The following is an 18,568-nucleotide window of genomic DNA, read 5'->3' as shown; positions in this document are numbered from 1 at the left end:
CCGAACAACTGCAACCAGTGCTCCCATTGTAGTCTTCTCTTCATCGGAGAGACTGGCCACACACTAGGAGATCGCTTCACTGAGCACTTTCGCTCTGTCTGCATCAGTGGCAGGAATTTCTCAGTGGCCAATCATTTCAATTCCGTGCCCCACTCCCATGCTGACATGTCTGTCCATGGCTTCCTGTACTGTCAAACCCAAGCCTCCCGTAAATTGAAGGAGAGGTACCTAATTTTCCATCTGGCCACTCTCCAACAGGTTGGCATTAACATCAACTTCTCCGGTTTCTCCCATTCACCCTTTCTTTCCCATCCCTCTGTCTTCTTTCCTCCATCCCCTTCCCTCTCCATTCACAGGGCCATCCCCCCCTCCTCTGTGTGTCCTCCCTTATCCACCTTTTACCTCTTGCCTGTGGGACTGTGCTGCTCCCCCTGCCCCTCACCCCCCACTATTTTGTTCAGGTGCCTGTCTACATTTTGCACATACTTTGATGAAGGGCTGAAGCCCAAAACGTTGGTTCTGTATCTTTATCTTTGTTACATAAAGGACACTGTTTGACCTGCTGAGTTTCTCCAGCTTTGTGTTTTTTTTTAATTGATTCATAGTATGGCAGCTGGGGATTAGTGGGGAGTTAAAAGTCTGGTGAAGTTGGCCACAAAACATCTTCTGTGGTTCTAATGATCTACTGGGATGAAATCAACCATCCTGGCCAAGTTTGGGTGATGTGTGTCACCAGACCCACGGTTGTGTTGACTCTGAACATCGTTCTCGGTTCTGGGGCCACGAGGGATGGACAATAAATGCTGGCATTCCCAGAGGCATCCACATTCTGTGAATGAATAAAAAGATGATTTAAAAACAAATCTGAAAGAGAAATGAGTCGTCAACCACATTTGTTGCACGTAGGACAAAAAGGTTCCGTTCTCAAAAGGTGAACATGTTTTTTTATGCCAGTCTTATATCGTCTCAGGTCACCATTACTGGTGCTAGATTTTTAGTTCATTATTTGACTTCAAATTCAAGAGTTTATGTCTGAGTCTTTGCCTCTGGGTTTCCAAATACAGTGCAAGTAGCTTTCCAAAATGTGTTGTTTCTATCAACAGTTTTTCAATGATCATCGGTTTGGGATTGTGACTAAAGCTTTGTGCATTGGATCACACATTGAAAGCACCACAGTGGTAGTGGACTGATAAGCAAAATCGTGAAGGTGTGATGGGTGATTTGACAGTGGATTAGTGGGTGGTCTCCCACCTCTGTGTCAGTAGGGGGTTCAGGCCTAATTCTAGATAGGTGAACACAAAATCTAGACTGACTGCAGTGTGACACAGAGTGAGTGTCAAGCCTTTAGAGGTGCGGTAAATCATATGGGATGTTGAAGCAATCCCCCCCCCCCCCCCCCCCGGCTGCACACTCTCAGCATATCCATAATATCTCATTTATCACTGCAAAGAAAATCTTTCCAATCATCACCAACTTTTTTCAAGTGCACATTTGCTATATTTCTTTCAGTCACACACTCTTGTGTTTTTTTCTTTATTTTCACTTTGTTTTAATCTTCATTCTTGCAGGAAGATCTCTCTTGTGGCACAAGCCACAATGGAAAATTGTGGCGAGTCTCCAAGATGCATAAGATAGATAACCTCAGGTGTGCAGAATCTCTGCAATGTTAACTCTTCCAGTGGCCAAATCAATGAATGTGTGTGTGTGTGTGTGTGTGTGTGTGTGTGTGTGTGTGTGTGTGTGTGTGTGTGTGGAGAATTACTCATATCAGCTCTGATCATGTAAATCCATATTATCTAAGCTAATTAGCAAGTGTTTATCCCATTGAACTCTACTCGCGGCTCAGTGGCAATTCTGGTAGAGTTTTTGCTCCAGCAACCCGGATTCAATCCTGACTTTGCACGTTGTTTCTGTGGAGTTTGCACGTTTTCTCTGTGACCGCATGGATGTCCTCCAAGTACTTTGGTTTCCACCCCCCCGTCTCAAAGATGTGCTTGTTAGTTTTAATTTTCATTCATTTAGGTAACAGGCCCTTCTGGCCCACGAGCCTGTGCCATCCAATTATACCCTACAACCCCCATATGTTTTGATTGACTGGCTAATGTACATTACTCTTTAGTGTGTTGGTGAGAGCTAGAACAGAAGGATGGGTGTTTGATAGTGGAGCCAGGCTCAATGGGCTGATGGGACTGTTTCTTTGAATTTCTAGCCCATACTTCTACCACAATCTAATTTCGCAAAATAATTAAATAAAATAATGATTAATCTTTTTGGTCTCTGGGGGATATTGTAACATTAAGGTGACCACTGTGGTTGCCCAATAACCATTCCACTTCAGGGTAATTAAATGCACATGTTCATAAATCATGATTGCTAGGGTGGTGGCTAAATCACTGGGTTTGCTGTCAGAATTCTAGACTGCTGATGGACAGATGAGTTCAAATCCCATCATGGCAGCTATGGACTTTGAGTTCAAGTAAAAATAATTTACTGGGGCAGCCCGGTTAGTGTAGTGGTCAGCGCAACACCATTCCAGTGCTACGGACGGCATTCTGTAAGGAGTTGGTACCTTCTCCCCGTGTCTGCGTGGGTTTCCTCTGGGTGCTCTTGTTTCCTCCCACCCTTCAAAATATTCTGGGGGCTGTAGGTTATTTGGGGTATGAGAGCAGCGCGGGTTTGTGGGCTGGAAGGCCCTGTTGCTGGGTTGTGTCTAAATAAAATGAGAATGAACATTTTAGATGCACCAGCTTTTGTTTTTTTTGCAAGTGAAATCTTAAAGTTCCTTTACAAATATTTTGGAAAAAGCAGTAAATATCTCCCATAAATTGACATGAAATTATTATAAGTTTTAGACCCACCAGATATATGATGGGATGAATGGTCTTGTTCTGTATCTCAAAAAAGACCAGGAAATAAACTTAGATGCACCATCTTGATATGAAAGTACATCACTGTTTCTTCTTTGCCACTGCAATGAAATCCTGGAACTCCTGCCTAATAACACCTGAAATTGGAACATTCAGTATTCATGCCTTTGGGATTTAGAGGATCCAGGCAGAATATGATTCATTTTTCTTCCAGCACCTGAGGACAAAGTACTTGTGTTTGGCTCGGAGGTCCTTTCATCCTCACTTTTCACCTCCGCGCCAAGAACACCATTCTTCAACACTTCTGCCCTCCATACCCTTTTGTAGAGGCCAAATTCTTTGTGACTTTCTAGACTCCAAATCCTTCCCAGACTCCTAAACATTAAACTCAATCTGAGAGTCATGTAAGGACTCTTATTTGGCACATTAATTATTATTGAATATTAATTTTCCATATTGCACAGTCAGTTTGTTTGGACTTTTCTTTGTTTACATGCCAACATATCTTTTCTGGAGGACAATCTTTTTGCACTAGCGATAAGTAGAAATTCTTCCTGGCCCACAGGAAATGAATCTCAGGGTTGTTTGTGATGTCATGTATGTACTCTGACAATAAATATGAACTTTGAACTTTGTCTGCTCCTTCTCCAAGCATCCTTTCGCCCCCTTAGGCACTTCCTGTTGCAACTGCAGAAGGTGCAAGGCCTGTCCCTAGCTCTCCCCCTTCTAACTCCATCCAGGGTCACGAGCAACCTCCCACGTGAGAAGAGTTTCATGTGTTCCTCATCCAACCAAGCCAACTGCATTCAATGCTGATTGTGTGATGAGACCAAATGCCCATTGATCCCAACAATTTTGTTCAGGGTCGGCGTCAAGGGGGAGGCATCCGTGGACATTGCCCCCCATTTGAAGTGCTGTTCCCCCCATTCGATGGTGGCCATCGCTTGCCATCGGACCCATCCCCATCCCCTCCTGTGTCACTAGCATCTAGCTTGACAAACACTAATGACTCTCCATCCACTGCCGGCTGCATCACTAGGAGTGATGCTTGACACATCTCCTACATCGGAGGGGCAGATGGTCAACAGGGGTCAGCATCCAATAGCACCCCCCCTCCCGTCGACAGGTAGGTCCCAATGTCCCAGCATCCAATAGCCCCTCCCCACCACCCTGACAACAGGTAGGTCCCAGCATCCAGCACCCTGACTTTGCCATGTACCTGCTCTCTGTCCTTGGGGGTCTGCCATCTTAATTCCCCTCACCATTCCCATTGGGAACTGTCTGTTCTTAGTTCCATCCATAACAAGGGTGAGGCCAAAGATAAACTTGAGGAACAACATGTCTCTTCACTCCACCTCTCTCACCTCCATTTTTTTCAATATTCCATTTATTGGCCTTTCCCCAGCCCTTCTGCTTCCTTTTAATGCCTCTTATCTCTCCTTCCCACCACAGTTTTGAGAGAGAGTCTCAACCAAAACAGTGACAGTCCACTTTTCTCCATGGATGCTGCCTGATCTGTTGAGCCCCATCAGGGAAATTCTTTCCTCTGGGGGGAGATCTAGAATAAGAGGGACAACACATTAAAATGAAAGATGGACCATTCAGGTCTGACGACAAGGACTATTTCTTCGAAATCTGGGATTCTCTCCTTTGGGTTTCAAACCTTTGGGTTTGGTGGAAGGTTGGGGGAGGTGTTGATCAATAGAAAATTTTAAAATAGAGATAAACTAAACTTGAACAAAGGCATTATGATTCGACAGTGACTACAAGTGGTTGCAGACTCTGGGGAGCAATGGACTGGTGCAGAACACCAGAAATGGGAAGAATACTCTCCACTGAGAAGGAGAAGCAGAGATGTCCCTACAGGGCGGTGACCATGGAAGTGGACCAGCGAAGGGCTCAGCAACTGATGGGCCCTTCAGGATGGTGATCATGGAAGTGGACCAGCAAGGGGCTCAGCAACTGATGGACCCTACAGGATGGTGACCATGGAAGTAGACCAGCGAGGGGCTCAGCAGCTGAGGGACCCGACACAGACTGTGGCAGACTTTCATAGCCAGGGAACCCACCTGAGTTGGGGGCTGCTGGAGACTGGCTCATGGAAACCAGGTATTAGAGCCGGGATACGAGAGAGTACTGAGAGCAAGAAGGACTCCCCAGGAGCCTCGGATGCGAAGGCTTGTGTTGGAGGTTTGGATCTGGAGCTCAGGTTGCCGATTGATTGAACAGGAGCCTGGGTGGCTGCAGGGGCTGCGGGAGGGCTGGAGATGAATCCATAGACACACAGTGACTCAGAAGGGACTCTCTTTTGCTTCTCTTTCTCTCATTCTGTAAGGGTCGCTGGGCAACATTAATGGCGACTCTTTGCCCTACAGCAGGCAGAAGGCAATTTTGTGTAATATTACATATCCTGTACTATTACATGACAATAAAGCAATCCTGAATGTTGAATTTATGGAACTGTGAAGTATTTGGAGATAAGATACAGATGAGTCATGATTGAACTGAGTGGTGGGACACTCGATAGGACGAATGGTCTCCTCCTGTCCTGAAGATGCATGAATTAAATAAGAATGAATTATGATTTTAGGGGTGAGGGGATAGAGTTCCTGTGGGATGTGCAATTTAAACAGGGTGCAGGTGGAGATGTGGTAGGTATATACAACCACATTTATCACGCAACATGACCTTAAAGTTACCTGCAAACCCACCCCTCCCCCAATCTTCTGGGAATCCATCATCCAATTCCCTTTATTCTCTCTAACCTTTACAGTGTTATCACTTCCATAGCGAAGGTAATAAAAGCCACAGGGCAGTCCCGTAAAGCCCTCAGGAGTTCCTGTTTTTCAAGTCCTAATCCATTGGCAAAGCTTGGAGGAAACTTCATGATTTAATCATCGACCAAATATGGTGTAAGAGTTTGAGGAAATAATTGTCAGATGAAAAAAAAGTCAATCAAAGCAGGGAGGTGTGAAATAGTTCTGAATATTTGTGCTTAATACTCAATGCCTTGTAATTCCCTTCAAGAACCAGTTTTGAAAAATTCGTGGCCCCATTGGGAATGTGAGGAATGCTCCTATCGCCTTCATCCACCAATATTTGATTTAGATACAATGAAAGCCACAAGCAAAGTATCTGTTCTGAACAAATACCAGACCACAGGCAGTAAGGTAACACTAGGTCTATTTTGCTACTGACATACCATCGAGTGTAGAGTATAAATGCAATAAATATTTAAATTATTGAACAATAAGGTACTTATGAAGTTAAGAATGTCTCAATTACACAAACTAGGACTGTGTGCTATGGAATTTAAAAGGGTGAGTGAAGCTTTCAGCTGACATCCTGGGTGAGGTTAGGTACAGAGTTTAGGACCTGGAGACAGAATTTAAAAAAACTGAGACAGTCCTTTCCAGGATAAAATGAGGAAATCCTTCCATGCGTATCTGGTGGTAGGAATTGAAAACATTCTTTTGCAAAAGGCAATTGCTACAGGGTCAGTGATCAGTTTTAAATCTGTGATTGAGAAATTTCTGTTAACCAAATTGAGATGGGCAAAAGCCAGAAATTATTTTCATGGTGAATATCTTCAAAGGTCTCAGAGATCTTATCTTCCTATCTTTCTGATGAAAATTAAAATCAGCCTATGAAGAACAACTCTTCATTAGAAAACTTTTTAATAGTCTAAGTTTTATCAAATACCAAGTTCAATTTATTAAATTTAATTTTTTATATTTAGACAAACAGCACTGTAACAGGCCTTTTCGGCCCACGAGTCAGTGCCGCCCAATTTACATCCAATTGACCTACACCCCCGGTATGTTTGAAACAGTGGGAGGAAACCAGAGCCCCCGGAGAAAACCCACGCAGACAAGGGGAGAACATCCAAACTCCTTACAGACAGTGCAGGATTCGAAACCCGGTCACAATTGCTGGCGCTTTAAAGGCATTGCGCTAACCGCTACGCCAATCATGCTGCCCCAGATACCTTTCACATTCCACGGTGGAAGCAGATACAGTGGAAATGTTTGGGGTTTATTTTATAGTCACAGGAATCTGCAGGGGGTGCTGGATCGAGGATCATGTGGAGAAAGAAGAGATTTACTTTAATTTGGCAAAGTTTTTGATGTAGACATCATGGGCTGAACTGCCTCTTTCTGCCCTTTACTGTTCAGTTCCATAAAACTCTGAAGATATTATTCTCACTTGATAGGATTCCCATGCTGGGTTGAGCCGCCTCCTTGATCAGCTGCAGTCTGGCTGGTGAAAGTGTTTCCACGATTATTTAAAAAGGGCAGCAAGTACAAGACAGGGAATCACAGGCCAAGGAACCAGATGTCAGTTGTAGGATGGTTGCTGGCAGGGATTCTGAGGGAAAGGATCTACCTCTATTTGAGTAGGTAAGGACTGATTAGAAGTAGTCAGCATGGCTTTCTAAATTTAAATTTACAGTTATTTGTTTATTTTAAATTTAAACATACAGCACAGTAACAGACCATTTTGGCCCTGGAACACATGCCATCCAATTGCACCCAATTAACCTACACCCCAGTACATTTTTGAAGGGTGGTAGGAAACTGGAGACCCTGGGGAAAACTCATGCAGACACGGGGAGAATGTACAACCCCTTACAGACAGAGCGTGGGATTCAAATCCCGGTCCCGATCGCTGGCACTGTAACAGCTTTGCGCTGTGTCGCCCTGTGTGCCGCCCTGTGCTTTCTGTGTGGGAGAACATGCCATACAAATCTGATAGAGTTTCTTGGAGGTGACCAAGAGGATTGAAGAGGGCAGGATGGTTGGCATTTTATATGTGGACTTTAGTAAGGAAAAGATTCGCATGGCAGGATAGTCCAGAAGGTTAGTTCACAGGTGAGCTGGCCAACTTGATTCAAAACTGGCTTAGTGGAAGAAGACAGAGGGGAGGATTGCTTTTCTGATTGGAGGCCTGTGACCAGTGATGCTGCAGGCCACCATGCTGGGTCCACTGTTGTTTGTCATCTATATTAATGATTTGGATGACAATGTAATTAACATGATCATAAATTTGCTGACAACACCAAAATTGGTGGTGTGGTGGACAGTGACTAGTAGGCAGCAGAGATGAGTTGGGATGAAAAGCTTGCTCTGTGTTGTCTGACTACATGACTCTATTAGAGGTTGCCAATAAATGTTGGCCTTGCTGGGAATCCAGATCTTGGAAGCAAAGAGAGAAAATCCCTCTCTCTTCCTAGTTCCATCGGGCATTTAACAGGATCAGTCTCTAAATTTGGCCCAGGCTCAAGACTCAACTCAACCGATGTTGAGTGGGTCAGCAGTTTGGATTTCTTTGGCCTCACCTTGTTCACTGTTTTGGCCCTGGGCCGTATTTATCTTTGGGCCCAGTCTTTGCTGTGTTAGGAAAGAACTCACTGACAGATGCACACCAAGACAAACAAACCTAAAATCATAACTCAGACCAAAGGAGCACGTAAAGTGGCTTGACTAAACTCCCTAAAGTGGTTTCAAACTGAAATCATGTTATCGGTCGATTGGCAAAACAAAGCACAGGCTGTCTCTTTTGAAGGCAAAGCCTGAACTATGTAGCCCATTGAGATAGAAATCAAGGCAAAGGTGCCAATCAGCTAAATGTTGTTTCTAATCAGTGAAGGGATAATATGTTCACCTCAACTATATTATCACCAGCCTGAAATCTCCAGACAATGTCTGGAAGATGTGCAGAGGAATTCCAATGGAATCTTGGACCTGTAGGTTTCCTCAGGCAACGTCACTGAAATCGGATTATAGTAAAATCCCTGTTATCCTGGAATTTAAGCATCCAGCAACCTCAAGCAACCGGCAAAAGAAATTGCGGAACATAAATATTGAAGTTTAAAATTAGCGCACCTCACCGTTAGTTCTCCATTCGTGCAACATGCAGTCTCAAGTAACCGGAAAACTTGCTTATCTGGCATCGACCAATCCCCGTAGGTACTGGCTACCAGGCGTTTTACTGTATTTGGTTATTATTATCATACTGCTGTTGTCGGAGCTTTCTGTCTACAAGATAGGTTCCATGGTTCCCAATGCTAATTATACTTCAGAAAGGCCCTTACTTTAGGACACTCTCAATTCAGGAAACAAAAGTTTTCCTTTTCCTGTTGTAATCCATGAAGAATACAGTGGCATTGTGGTGAGCATGGATGGGTTCCCATGTCTCTGAGGTCACCTGCCAAAGAAGGCAGATACTGAGAGTGAAATTCACCACTATCTTCAATGCACCGGCACTGCTTTTGGTTGATTGGGGAAAAGGATATTTGAATATCCAGACCTCAGACTTAGCAGAAAGCTCATGGTCTACCTGCCTTCTTGTAGACTTCCGTGACCTAGATTCCCCGTAGTAGCTATCTCAAGGTACAGAGAATATATCACCAATACTGCAAAATTCTCCAAATTGATTGAAAAGGTAAGTGTGATGTTTTCCAGACCAACATCCCTGGCAAAGGGATCCTAGTCACTCATCGAGTCATAGTTAAATGGCTTAGAAATAGGCCCTTCAGCTCAACTCATACATCCCGCCAAGGTGCTTACCGAGCAAGTCCCATTTATATGCTTTTCACCCATAACCCTAACCCTAAGCCTAAACTTTTCTCATCCATGTACCTGTCCAAATATCTTATAAATGTTGGAATTGTTTCTGCTATGACCACTTTCTCTGGCCCCCTCATTCCATATACCATCAGCCTTTCCTTGGCACTCCATTTGTTTCCTTGACCCCAGTTTCCTGGAACAACTAGTCTATTCTGGTCTCTATTATGTGAAAGATAGCCAGATGGCTCAGAAAAAAAGATTGAAAAATACCATCAGGATTGCCTTAAAGATGCGTAACATCCTTACAAACATCTGGTAGTCCTTGACGCCTGAACACCTGAAGTGGAGAAGGAGAATTCTTCCCGCGTTATTTTCAATTTCCCCAACCCTCCTCCCTCCCCATTCTCCTGCCACCCATCTGGACTAGGGACAATTTACAGTGGCCAATTAACCGATCAACCCACTCACCTTTGGGATGTGGGAAGAAACTGGAGCAGCCAGAGAAAATCCAGTGGCAAGGAGAACATGCAAACTCCACACAGACAGCATCTAAGGTTCGGATCAAACCCCAGAACCTGAAGGTGTGAGGCAACAGCATTAACTGCTAAGCCACTGTATTGTGGGTGCTATATAATTTACAGCACTTTCTCCTCTTTTTGTATCAAATCTGTGGGTTTTTCTGCTTGGGTCAGAGAGGACAGAATGATACACAGTAAGGACATACCCCCATGATCTTCATTATGCTGAATGCATTCAACAAGGAGTTACGAAAGAGCTATATAAATACCAGTTAATTCTTTACCACAAGAAAATGCATTTACATGTATCTGTTACACATGATCACTCTTCTGACATGATAGGAAACTCAGACATAGAAATATTGCCTCAGGTTCTACGCAGTGGTATTTCAATTAATCAGTGTTCTGAAACCCAGAATACTTGAGCACAAATATGTCAACATATCTTATCAGTTTGACCTTTTTAAGAGGCTAACAAGATATGTCTCTGTATTCTGACATAACTGGCAAAGAAAGAGGTAGAAGCGAGTCATTCTAAATTAACAAGTTATCTACTGTAAGCAGTTCTCGGTTGGAGACTCAACAGTGATTTTGATAAGGTCTAGATGTTGATTATTGTCACGTTGCAAGCTCTGATGGCCAAAGATGCTTCCACTATGGTCACATGTTAGATGTGAGTTGATACAAATAAACCAAGAAAGTGTGGTTCTTCAATAAGGAGTCCACAGTTCACTCCATGGACAGCTATTCTATCGTGGGAGATTGATGTACGATCCACAGTTATCCTGGCAGCTCTACATACAATAAAACTTTCAGAACATCCTCACCTTTGAGAGGTACATTTTACAGGGTAGTTGCCAAGAAGGCTGCCCACCTGACTTGGGGTCAGGATAAAACCCAACCCCCTGAGCTAACGCTGCCGAGCTCAGTGTGATGTCAAGCTCATAACTGGTCTGGGGAAGGTGAAAAAGAGGAAACGTGTTCACACCAGTTCAATGTTCAGGGCCCATATTCAAAGAGAGTGAAACACGAAAGTGTGCAGACACTGTGATTCTAGTGAGAACATGGAGAAATGCTAGAGGAACTCAGCCGGTCTCGTAGCATTCTTAGGGGGTAAAGATATTTTACCGACATTTCACGCTTGAGCTTTCCTTCAAGGCATAACCAAAGAATAGGAAGGTGGCAAAATAAGAACTGAAGACTGGCACGGGGAGGAGTCCAGACCAACACAAAAGGTGTTTAATTGGATATGATAAGAGGAGAGGTGAGAATTGATTTTGGCTCTGTGAAAGGAGACAGAGGGAAAAGGGAAGAGAGAGAGAGAGAGAGAGAGAATTGGGGAAAGGCAACGGGGGAAGAAAAAAGGGGGGGGGAATTTTATGGAAAATGGAAAAGTTGATGTTAATGCCCTCCAGTTGGAGACAGGAGATGAGCTGGAAACGAGTCAATCAGGACTTACAAAGAGGAAGTTGGATAGGCACTTGAGGGGAAGGTAATCTTCAGGTGGAGAGAGGAGAAGGGGAGCGGCACTGATGGGGTCATTCTGCCAGGAGCTGGTAACTTAACATGACAATTCTCAGATTCTGTTCCCACTTGCTTATCATTCTCCAATGATCCCTATTGGAAAATATGCTCATATTATTTGAGAATCAAGGCTGGCGGGTCCATCAGCACTTGGGTGGGCCGCCTCATGTTTGCCAGTGTTAGTCTGTGAGACACGGGAAGATAAAACCAAGCAATGTGGAGCAAAACGTTGTGGAGCTGGGCTGGGATATGTGTTTGAATCCCAATCCCATCAAGCTGTTGAATTCAGCACATCTGGTCATTTGTGGGTTGGCATCAGTTTAAAAAACAATCCCCAAAGTTGCCAGGTTCTTGTAAGAATCCAGCCGATTTCCTCATCCTCCTCTTGGTGTGGCTCGCACATGACTCCAGTCTCACTCTCTGGTTAACTCTTCACAACCCCTCAAAGTGGCCAACCATTAAAACTTATTTGTCAACTCAGTAGATCTGCCTCATTGAGGTTGCACAATAATAAATGTCATTTACTTGCATCCTGAGTTGGGAGTCTTTGAAAATAGGCATGAATCTGCATTCTTCTAGAATCAGGGAGGGATTCAGCATGGATGCAGGCCACTCGGCCCATTGTCAATGATCAAGCACCTTCTTTTGCCTTATTTCAATATTAACCCATTTTAATTCCCCCAACATTATCACCACCTCGCCCCCTCCAGTCACCAGATCCTGCTACCCACCCTCCACTTGGGGCAATTTGCAATGGCAATTAGTTTGCCAGTCCGCTCATTTTGAGGATGTGGGAGGAACAGCCCAGGGAGTCCTGCAGGGTGACAGGAAGAATGTGCCCTGACAGCAGAGCAGGTCAGGTCTTCCGTTCTTCCCTGCTACCCCCAAACAGGACATGACCTCAGTGTTGACCAGGTATATTTAGCATCGATTTTGTGAATTAAAACAGTGAAGTACAACCATTACCGCGCCAAGCCATTTCACCATTCACCAACGCCAAAAATTTTTTGACATTGACTTGGAGAAATCACAGCTGTTTTCTATTTTCCCAATCTGTTGCTGGGAATCAAATGTATGCAAAACATTGTGTTCCAGCTTATTTATTGGTGACAGAACCCCTTCTAAATCCTTAGTGTGCTGCACTTTTATCGCTTATATGATATGAAGACATTTTCCATTACAGATTTACTCCGTAATCCACATCCTAGGAAAATTCAACATCACATTTAACCCTGGCGCTTCTGAGCTTCCTGTGGATGTGTCTGAGAGAGGGGTAGTGGTGGGGGGGGGGGGGGGGGGGAAGAGAGAGAGAGAGGATGGGCGAGGGCACAGAGAAAGGAAGACAGGCGTAATGAATGTGAGGGGTGGGTAAGTAAGGAGCATGGTGGCAGAGAGAGTTCCATGAAGGGTTAAAGAAGGAACAAGAGTAGATGGACAGCGAGGTGGAGAATGGAGATAGAATGAGAGAGAGCGAGGAACCCACTGCCGTCTGCCTTTCTGTGTCTGACTGCACTCCTTTCTCCTTCCCTACATTTCCCATCCACATCTCCCTCTGTGCTGACCCTGTGAACATTTTCTGGCTGCCATCTAGCACACAGTTGTTTGTGTTGCGAGTATGTTGGCATCCCACACACTTACTCGGGCATGTCTCTCCACTTCAGTGTTTGGACCATAAACTTCTCCTTAGTTCTCCAAGCCATTCTTGTTTTGGGTGGAATTTGGTGTGTGAGAGGGAAATTGATTGAAACACCCTAAGATCTTGAGAGGTCTTGAAAGGTGGATGCGAAAAGGATGTTTCTTCTTTTGGGAGAATCTCGAACTTGGGATAATTCTTCAGCAATAGTTTGCCCTCTTTAGACAGAGATCAAGTGATTTATTTTCTCTCAGAGGGTTGCACATGTTTGGAACTCTCTTCCTCAAAGACATTTATTAAATACTTTTAAGGCAGATGTGAAAAGATTGTAGGTGAGGCAGGGGATGAAAGGATACCTCAAAATACAGGAATCTGAATCAAGGTTATAATTAGATTAGCCATGATTTTATTCAGGGTTGGAATAAAGTGAAGGACTTAGTGCCCAGCCACTATTCCTAATCTGCATGTTTGCATGAGTTTCTTCTCAATCAGAGAATTCTGAAGATCATCACCAGGCAACAGGAGCTTACTAGAGCTTTAGCTCATGAGCTGTCCATGCTGTAGTCTTTCAGCCCTCAGAACCAGTGCAGTGGAATCATAGCAATATAGAATATTACAGCACAGAAACAGGCACTTTGGCCCTTCCAGTCTGTGCTGAACTGCCAAGTTCCACTGACCTGCACCCAGTCCATAGCCCTCCATACCCCTCCAATCCAAATACTTGACCAAATTTTCCTTAAATGTGAAAATTGAGCTTGCGTTCATACTTCAGCTGGCAGCGCCTTCCACCCTCCCACCACTCTCTGTGTGAAGATGTTCTCCCTCATGTTTCCCCTAAACTTTTCCCCTTTCACCCTTAACCCATGTATCTCACCTAACCTCAGTGGAAAAAGCCTACTTGCATGTATTCTCTCTACATCCCTCATCCCTATACCTCTATCAAATCTCCCCTCATTCTTTTACACTCCAGGGAATAAAGTCCTAACTTGTTTACATTTTCCCTGTAACTCAGTTCATGAAGTCCCAGCAATATCCTCATAAATCTTCTCTGCATTCTTTCTATCTTATTGATATCTTGCCTGTGGCAAGATAAGCAAAACTGCACACAATTCTCTTCACTTCGCTGATGTCTTACACAACTTTACCATACCATCCCAAATCCTATATTCAATACTTTGATTTATGAAGGCCAATATGCCAAAAAGCTTTCTTTACAACCCTGTCTACCTGTGAAACTACTTTCAGAGAATTATGTACCTGTATTCCCAGATCGCAGTGATCTACTGCACTCCTCAGTCAATAATCAGGCAACCTTAGAACTTTGGAGATGCCGTGCTGACAGACTTTTCAGAAAATTGGACATTGCTCCTTTTCTTAATCAACACACTTTTAATTCACTTTCTGTAGCGGTTATACTGTGATATAAATAATATGCCTTTGAATCTGATGAATTTAAGGGAACACAAGAAACAGAACCTTGCGATATCTGAAAACTTGGCCAGCAGATTGTTGAAGTTTTACTGTTCAGCATTCTGAGGTGGTTAGAATTGTTTTGTCTTTGTTCCCACTTCCTAGAATTGTTTGATGTTCTTTGGTGTGGCAAAGGATGGGTTGTAGTTGATAAAGAGATTCTACATTTGTAACTTGTGGTCACACTGTGAAGATAGACAGACAATTGTTATCATGACATCTATATTAAGCTTTTAATTTTAAAGAGTAGGAAGAATTCTCCCCAGTGTTCTAGATCCATATTTATAGAAGAGGATTATTGGCCATTATTACATAGCTCTTCCTGCTGAGTATTTCAAGAATTTTGAATCTGATTCAATTACGGCGCCGTCTGTAAGGAGTTTGTACATTCTCCCCGTGACTGTGTGGGTTTCTTCTGGGTGCTCCTGTTTCCTCCCACCTTTCAAAATGTACTGGGAGTTGTAAGTTAATTGAAGTATTTTGGTGGAACAAACTCATGGGCTTGCAACTTTTTGATTTTTTGTTCCTATATTGCCTCATCTCTGGAACCAGTCTTCCACACTCATAACTTATAAATAGTAAGTAATTAAAATCAATTTCTTTTAACATTAACAGCACTGAGGTCTTGTCAGAAAAGATCTACAAATGCAAATCCAATTTTGGCTGCTTCAGAATTGGACTCATCAACATAACGTGATGGGGTATGTTTCAAGTGGCAAACTCCCTGTTGGGAGATTGGGCCAGCTTTCCACCGTTCACGTTAAAGGGATCGACCTCCTCAAGGTTTGCGACGCTCACCTGCGCCTTACCAATGAGATGTGGAGTAGTCAGGTGCAACTGATAATCTTCATTTGTAATCTGGAGCAAAACCCACATCAAGTTAACGAGAACATATAAACTAAAAGCCCCTGACTGAGACTTCGATCTCTGTTGTCTGCATCTGCCATGCTGCATCTTTAATGCTGTGCATACTGGGTGACACACTACAGCCTGTGACTGAACCTACTATTCAATGGAGGCACCCTCCAACTGGATGGCATCAACATCGCCTTTTTTGCTTCCATTAGCATCCCATGGGCCATCTTTCCCTATAGCTCTTTTCCTCAGTTCTCTCTCTCACTTTCTCTCTCTTCCCTTTTTTCGCTGTCTCATTTCTCAGAGTCAGAAACAAACTCGCCCTCTCTAAATCAATTCTCTCTCCTGTCCTCTTATCATATTTAATTGACACCTTTTGTCTGTTGATCTGTACTTCTCCCCCTCCCATTCTTCCCTTTTACCTGCCCGTTTTAATACAGGTGCCTGTGTTTTTTACTCATTTCTTGAGAAAGGCTCAGGCCCAAAGTATCAGTAATATACCTTTACCTCTTTACCTCCCATGGACACTGCAAGATCTGCTGAGTTCCTCCAGCATTTATATATTTTTACTACAATCACAGAATTTGCAGACTTTCATATGCAAGTCTATAATTATTAAACCATATTTATATACACACACACACACACACACACACACACACACACACACTCACACACACACACACACACTCACACACACTCACACACACACACACACTCACACACACACTCACACACTCACACACACACACTCACACACACACTCACACACACACTCACACACACACACTCTCACACACACACACTCTCACACACACACACACACTCACACACACTCACACACTCACACACACTCACACACACTCACACACTCACACACACACTCACTCACACACACACACTCACACACACACACACACACACACTCACACACACACTCACTCACACACACACACACTCACACACACACATATATATACATATACACTGTATGTACTACATACCCAGCCATCTTGGAGCTCACCAAGCCACTAAATCCGGGAGAGATGTCAAGAGGGTGGGTCTGGACCTGTGCAACCCCTACTCACCTAAGGAGCATATCAAAGTCCACAAACTGACTGAAAGGAACCATCATCATCCCACGGGATGGAGAGCCAGCACTACATAACCTGTATCGTTTGTTTGTATATGTGTGTTATGTCTTGATGCGCGTTTGCATGCTTTTGCACTGAGGACTGGAAGACACTGTTTCTTCGAGTTGTAGAATGGATGACAATAAACTTGAACTTGAACAGGGAGCCTTTCCGCATAGTGGTGTGCAGTTCCTCACAACACAGGATTCAATTTATGAGATTGTCATGGGCGAGTGGTCAAGGCAACATGATAAAGTCCTCCATCACCCTGGGTATGTATTCTTCTCACTGTTACCTCCAGGTAGTAGATGCACAAGCCTGGAACCCAGCATCTCTAGTTTCAAGAGAAGTTTTTTTCCAACATCTATTAGGCTCATAAATCTCCCTGCAACACCCAAATCTTGACACTACTGTGGCCATCCATTCAATTATCCGTTCCATTCCTCTATAACATCCCTGTCCATGGTCTCGTGCTGCACTGCCAGACTGAGACCACCTGCAAATTGGAGGAACAACACCTCATCTTCCATCTGGGCTTCCTCCAACCGTATGGCATTAACATCAACTCCATTATCCCCCCTCATTCTTTTCCCTCTTCTATTTTCACAGAGACAAAATCAATGCTCTCCTCTCCTTTTATCATATCCAATTAAGGCCTTTTGTTTGTTGGACTGGACTCCTTCCCCTAGCTTTCTTGCATTTTTCTCAGTCTTTATTTGGATGCCTGCCTGCTTTTTGCTTGTACTTTGTGGAAGGGCTCAGGCTTGAAACGTTGGTAATATATCTATACCTCATCCGGACGCTGTGTAGCCTGCTGAGTTCCTGCAGACTTTCCGTATGTTTTTACTGCAATCACAGTGTCTGCAGACTTTCATGTTGCACTCCTTGGCATTGCTGCAATCACCAAAGATCTGTCTGTACTACTGACACAACATATTTTTTCCCCTACTGGCCAAATGTGAATATTTATTTTGATTGGATGCCATTTTGCCAAACACATTTGTTCTGTCTGTGGATCAAAGCTTGAACTTCTAGTAGCCAACCATTTCCACACCCCTCACCATTCCCACACAGACATGTCTGTCCTCAGCCTCATTCACTGCCAGGATGAGGCCAGATGTAAGTTTGAGGAGCAATACATAATATTTTTCTTGAACAGTCTTAAAAACAATGGTGTAAATATGGATTTTTCTAATTTTTGGTCACCCCATCTCCATCTGGTTCCACTGTTTTCATCTCTTCTTTATCTACTTCAGATCTTTCTTTTCTCTCTCATGTAGTGCGCCCCAGAAGCCCCTCCCTCAGCCCATATCTCCACCTCTCTGACCTTTTTGCCCAATATCCTATCACCTCAGCCTCTCCCCAGCTTCTTTCACTCTATCCTACTTTAAAGGCAGCACGGATAGCAGCACACCGGTTAGCACAACGCTGTTACAGTGCCAGTAACCGGGACTGGGGTATGAATCCCGCACTCTCTGTAAGGAGTTTGTATGTTCTCTCCGTGTCTGCGTGGGTTTCCCCAGGGGCTCCAGTTTCCTCCCACCGTTCGAAACGTACCGGGGCTGTAGGTTAATTGAGTGTAATTGGCCGGCACAGGCTCATGGGCCAAAAGGGCCTGTTCGTGTGCTGTTTGTCTAAATTTAAAGTTTAATCTCAATAAAGGGTTCTGACCCAAAATATTAACTGGCCATTTCTCCCTTCAGAAGCTGCCTGACCTGCTGAATTCCTCCAACATCTGATTGCTCAAAATTCCACCATCAGCAGTTTCTCTCTTGTAAGTGTTTATGATCTTTTTTCTTTTAATGTTTAGTCTCTTTATCTTTCTTTTCTTTGGCTTGGCTTCACTGACGAAGATTTATGGAGGGGGTAAATGTCCACGTCAGCTGCAGGCTCGTTGGTGACTGACAAGTCCGATGCGGGACAGGCAGATACGGTTGCAGCGGTTGCAGGGGAAAATTGGTGGGTTGGGGTTGGGTGTTGGGTTTTTCCTCCTTTGTCT

The 18,568-nt window shown here is 43.9% G+C and overlaps 1 long non-coding RNA gene across 1 annotated transcript in view; it reads left to right on the top strand.

Annotated features, from left to right (window-relative positions):
• LOC138749386 (uncharacterized) overlaps window positions 1-18,343 on the top strand; it is a 122,743-nt gene extending 104,400 nt beyond the window's left edge. Inside the window, exons 4-5 of the long non-coding RNA XR_011348602.1 lie at window positions 5,895-6,037; window positions 18,273-18,343. This is a non-coding gene — a long non-coding RNA (uncharacterized lncRNA). The remainder of the gene's footprint in view (window positions 1-5,894; window positions 6,038-18,272) is intronic.
• The last annotated feature ends 225 nt before the right edge of the window (window positions 18,344-18,568 follow it).

The sequence above is a fragment of the Narcine bancroftii genome, chromosome 14, assembly GCF_036971445.1.
Source record: "Narcine bancroftii isolate sNarBan1 chromosome 14, sNarBan1.hap1, whole genome shotgun sequence".
Taxonomy (NCBI): Eukaryota; Metazoa; Chordata; class Chondrichthyes; order Torpediniformes; family Narcinidae; genus Narcine; species Narcine bancroftii.
The sequence above is the reverse complement of the archived record's forward strand: the minus strand, read 5'-3'. Positions and strand labels throughout refer to the sequence as shown.